The sequence below is a fragment of the Delphinus delphis genome, chromosome 12, assembly GCF_949987515.2.
Source record: "Delphinus delphis chromosome 12, mDelDel1.2, whole genome shotgun sequence".
In the NCBI taxonomy this organism is placed as follows: Eukaryota; Metazoa; Chordata; class Mammalia; order Artiodactyla; family Delphinidae; genus Delphinus; species Delphinus delphis.
The window spans coordinates 36,303,566-36,308,681 of NC_082694.2; the positions used below are offsets into that span (position 1 = coordinate 36,303,566).

The 5,116-nt window shown below is 44.6% G+C and overlaps 1 long non-coding RNA gene across 1 annotated transcript; it reads left to right on the forward strand.

Moving 5' to 3' along the window:
* Positions 1–1,405: 1,405 nt before the first annotated feature.
* LOC132434862 (uncharacterized) lies at positions 1,406–4,716 on the forward strand. Its single transcript, XR_009521441.1, has 4 exons — positions 1,406–1,534; positions 3,066–3,316; positions 3,413–3,453; positions 4,658–4,716. It is a non-coding gene; the product is annotated as an uncharacterized lncRNA (long non-coding RNA).
* The last annotated feature ends 400 nt before the right edge of the window (positions 4,717–5,116 follow it).

A 5,116-nucleotide genomic window follows, 5' to 3' on the forward strand; every position in this document is an offset into this window, starting at 1 on the left:
GAGGTCGAACAACGTGACTCCAACTTCTTGTTCAGCTCTCAGACTGTAAACAAGTGTCCTTTACGTGGTCTATGTAGCGCCATGATTTTCATATTTTTGTGCTTTTTGTTGGCGATTTTGCTGTTTACAGTGGCTCCTAAGCATCTTGCTAAAGTGCCGTCTAGTGTTCTTAATGCCAGAAGGCTGTGAAATGCCTTGTGAGGAAATATGCTTCATTCAGACATCAGTTATAGTGCTGTTGGCTGTGAGTTCAATGTTAATGAATCAACAGTGTATATTAAGTAAGGTGTCTTTAAACAGAAATACAGATAAAACAAGGTTATATTTTGATCGGTTGAGGAGAATGTGACCAGAGGCTCACAGGAACCTAACCCTGTATTTCCCCTAGGAACAGTGGCTCAGTATTTCCTAATTCAGTGTTTGTGGGGACTTTATGGGACATAACTACCATGAATAACGAGAATTGACTCTGTGTGTGGAGCGGGGGGAGGGCAGCATGCACGCGGGCATCCGCACTACTGGTTCTGTTTCTCTGAAGGCACCCGAACTGATGCAGGTGCAGTACCACCCTCTCCTCCAGGGCTGGCTGTGCACTGCACAGATGATGAGGGCCTTTTGTCCTTTCTGCATTCAGATCTCTGACAATATTCTGCAGAAGGAGGAAACCAGTTCACTGTAAACCCTCTAGTGAATGTTAACAGTCCCCTTTTAAAAGCAGTTTTTCCCTTACTGGGTCATACTTAGGGACACAAAATATACACAAGCCCTATAATTTGGATGGTATTCCATCTCCCTGATAAAGAAAGAAGTAGGCTAGATTAGGTAATAGCTAGAATGCATTTCAGCATTTTTAATGTAATTTGGATGATAAGCCCCAAATTACTTTTCCAATATAAACCAATCAAGTCGATTCCAGTTTGAGTGACTTTACCAAAAATAAACTTCTTTATGAATGTATAAAGAGATAATTAGACTGTCTCCAAGGCATTGGGCCTATTCCCAACAATGGAGAGAAGCCAGCATGTCTCAGAGTGACATGCAGGCACCAATTTAATAACCCACTGCCCTTCCCCTCCCCACCCCAGTGGTCAGCTATAGTCTTCTCAGAGGCTGTGGTTATGATTCTCACTTGCCTGGTCCACAGCTGCAGGCTCCATTGCTAATTCTAAATTTGTCATCTTCCATGTTGCACTGTCTGACACAGAAGGAACTGGCAAAGAGGAGTCATGTCTTAGTCAAATCCTACCCCGCTCCTGGAATACCACCCAAGCTCACACCCTCCATGGCGTGAGTCAGCTGTGCCAGCTCTGTGGATATCGTGCGCTCTTCCCCACGTGCCCACTGACACCTGAATGAGGCTTGAAAAGGCTTATAAATAATTCTCTTTTTCCTTCAAGAACACGTCACAGCTAAGACTAAGCACCGTGTATCAGCTTCCACTGATCCTGAAAGAAAATACTGTTTGAAAAAAGCTTCTTTCATGCACAGCTTCAAGAAAATCAGAACACCATTCACTTCTCAAACCACCCATAAGGTAATTCAAGTGTCAAAAAGTGTTCAACGCAAACAGAGGAAGGGCAGAGGGAGCATAATACAGTCTGAGAATTTTTTTTTGTATTCAAAAGTGTTTCCCTTTTAATGTTCAGCAATTTTCATGACATGTGAATAGTATTCTAAGCTGTTAAATGGTAGAATGGGAACTGCCTTGTCCTGTGACTATTTTTTTTTTTTTATAAATTTATTTATTTATTTTTGGCTGTGTTGGGTCTTCGTTTCTGTGCGAGGGCTTTCTCTAGTTGCGGCGAGCGGGGGCCACTCTTCATTGCGGTGCGTGGGCCTCTCACTGTTGTGGCCTCTCCTGTTGCGGAGCACAGGCTCCGGACGCGCAGGCTCAGTAGTTGTGGCTCACGGGCCCAGTTGCTCCGCGGCATGTGGGATCCTCCCAGACCAGGGCTCGAACCTGTGTCCCCTGCATTTGCTGGCAGATTCTCAACCACTGCGCCACCAGGGAAGCCCCGTCCTGTGACTATTGAATTGATACACTAAGTAAGAATGATATACTAAATACAATTAAAATGAGTATCACCCTTCCACCAAATAAAAAATTGTAGAAATATATGTAGTAAACAAACTGATTGAGTCAAATTATTTCGACCAGAAAAAAAATGTCAAAAATGGCTAAACAGGACTAACTCTTATGAAGTTTGGCTTATAGGGCCCATCTCTCCCTGTGGCTCTTTGTCCTACATTTTCCCACCCTTCTGGTCACCTCCCTTCCCCCACACCAGGTGTCAGGTCCTCCTTCCCCTGCTCTCAGCTGGTTGCTCCTTTCAAAAGGATTTAAAAGTCAGGGGTTGGAAACAACAGCCGTCCGGCCAAATGGAGCCCATCTCTTGTTTTTGTAAATGAAATTTTATAGAAACCCGGCCATGCTTATTCCTTACCTCAATGGCTGCCTCTGCCTTACAATGACAAGAGTTGAGTAGCTCCAACAGAGACCTTACGGCCCACAAAGCTTAAAATATTTACTATTTGATCCTTTATAGAAAAAGTCTGCTAGCCCCTGAATCAAGTCCCTCGCACTAAGGTATTACAGTTTTAATATGTTACTTCTCCAGGAGAAGAGAACCATTACTTGGATTTTAATAGGAGGTAACTTCTTAATTTAAAGAAAGTAATGGCTAATAGCAGGCTTTTACTCATCGGCAGTGGGATACTCAGGAGATACTTTGGGGTAGGGGCATTTCTTAAGTTCAGTTACTATCTATTCCACCTGCCCATCAACCCAGTTGTGGGACCACCTACTGAGGATTTTGATAAAGGGTTACAATTGTTTGGAGAAAGACTTGAAAGCGAAGTCGGTCTGAAAGCAGTTTGGGACTGCTGCAGCTGGCATTGTGGAGAGGAAAACACACAACCCAAGAGATTATAATTTGTCTCCGCCTGACTCAAATGTTTATTCTTATCACTTAAAGACTAACAAAAACATTCTGAGGTCCAGTTAAAGAGAGTCAGATTCCTGACTTTGGTTGTCCCCTAATCTTTTGCCTTTTTACTTTTCACAGATATCTAACTTCACAAAAATAAATCTTCTTTATGGCACACCAAAGATTTTCTCTCTGAAGTTCCCATGAGCGGTGTTATTTATCTATAAAGAAGTCTCCTCCAAGAAAGCAGCAACAGCGAGCTCATGGTGCAGCCTTTCTTCCACAACAGAGGGGCTCGATTCTCACTGGCATTATTAGGCAGACTTCATGAGACTTTGAAATGGCCGCTGTACCAAATGGAAACAGAGCATCTGGTTTCCCATCTCAAGGTGATGCACGGGATTGATGGTCACTCCTAACATTCGTTTGTTCAGTATATTACATCCCAAAATGTTCTCCTAAACATTCTCTTGTTTAATCCTCAGGACAATCCTTTGACATGAAAATTGTCATCCCCTTTTTACAGGTAAGGAAATGAAGGATGTGAAGGGTTAAATGACTCACTTTAGATCAAACAGCTGTTGAAGGTGGATTCAGAAGAAAAAGTCAGGTCTTCAGAGTCCTCTCAGGGTAGGGGTTTATTCTCTGAGCTCATGCTGGAGGAAACCGGGGGCCTCGTCAAGAGCAGTGAGACTAGTGCAGTCGTTTGTGGAAGTCTTGAAGGTCACGGTTTTGTCACTCTTCCGGTACAAGAGTGGTAAGTGGCAGCCTAAAGAGGTAGAGGCTTCATTCAGATGTGCCTATGAGCTGCCCAAGGTGAGCACCAGGATGTCATCCCACACGGCTCCTGGACCCTCCTGGGATGGGGCTCATATAGCACTAGCACTTCAGCGGGGCTTTGTGCAAACTAGAAAATGGCAGGCCAATTATACAAAGGTGCTCCTTCCCTCAGCTGACTCAGCCCTGGGCCAGGCCTCAGCTCAGCAAGCTGAGTGGGCTAGATCCAGCCCCTGCTCGCGTCCCTCACCCAGAAAAGGCATCATTGCCCAGGCACAGCTGGTACAACCATCCTGGGCCCACCCAGTTCAGAGAGCTCCCTTCACCAAGAGGGGATGTTTCTCAAAGGAAAGATAACCTTACTGAGAAGAACTGAATCCATACGGGACCATAAACACTGCACAGTTTACCAAGAAGGTGCCAGTTACAGTCTAAACTTAGTATGGTTTGGGTAGTGAGGACAGTCTTTCTGAGCGGGAGAACTAGAGCTGGTCCCAGTCCAGCTCATCTCCCTTACCTGGTCCTCCCTCTTAGCTAAGCCCCTCTCTGTATCCCACTCAAGCCCATTTCTCCCATTAATTTAAGTGCTGCCTCACTGAATGGAAACTTCCTTGAACTGGAGGGAACACACAGCTAGCAGAAGGGTGTAATTATTCTTTGTGAGTGGATGGGCGGCCACCCCCTCCAGCATGTCTCTGTCACACCAAGACAGGCAACCCTGCTGGGCTAGGACATCTCCTCCAAGACTACACATTTCCAAGACACCAGCTGCCATCAGAACATCCTGGGTCTCTCCCCGTTCCTCCTCTAAATGTTCTTAGGAGCCCATATCATCCTCTAGGCCACTGGGCAAAGGCCAGCTGAGCTCATTAATCATATACACTCACCTTTCCTTGCTCAGAAATCAAAGGCAGCAAGAGCTCACAATCCTCCGTTGAATTGTGTTTTCATAGGATTTGAAGGAAGAATGGATCCAAGAGCAAAAAGGCAGCTCCACCTAACCCTGGGAAGGACCGGTAAGCAACTCAGGGTGCAGCTACTAAGAAAGCAGGAGGAAAGTGAGCTGGAAGCTACTCTTCTTCATGTAGAAATGAATCCTCAGACTAAAAGTTTCAATTTACACTGAACACATTCAATTTTTTAAAATTAATTTTTATTGGAGTATAGTTGCTTTGCAATGTTGTGCTAGTTTCTTGCTGTACAGTGAAGTAAATCAGTCATATATATACATATATCCACTCTTTTTTCGATTTCCTTCCCATTCAGGTCACCACAGAGCATTGAATAGAGTTCCCTGTGCTATACAGTAGGTTCTCATTAGTTATCTGTTTTATACATAGTTGTGTATATATGTCAGTCCCAATCTTCCAGTTCATCCCACCCCCACTTCCCCGCCTTGGTAACCACACGTT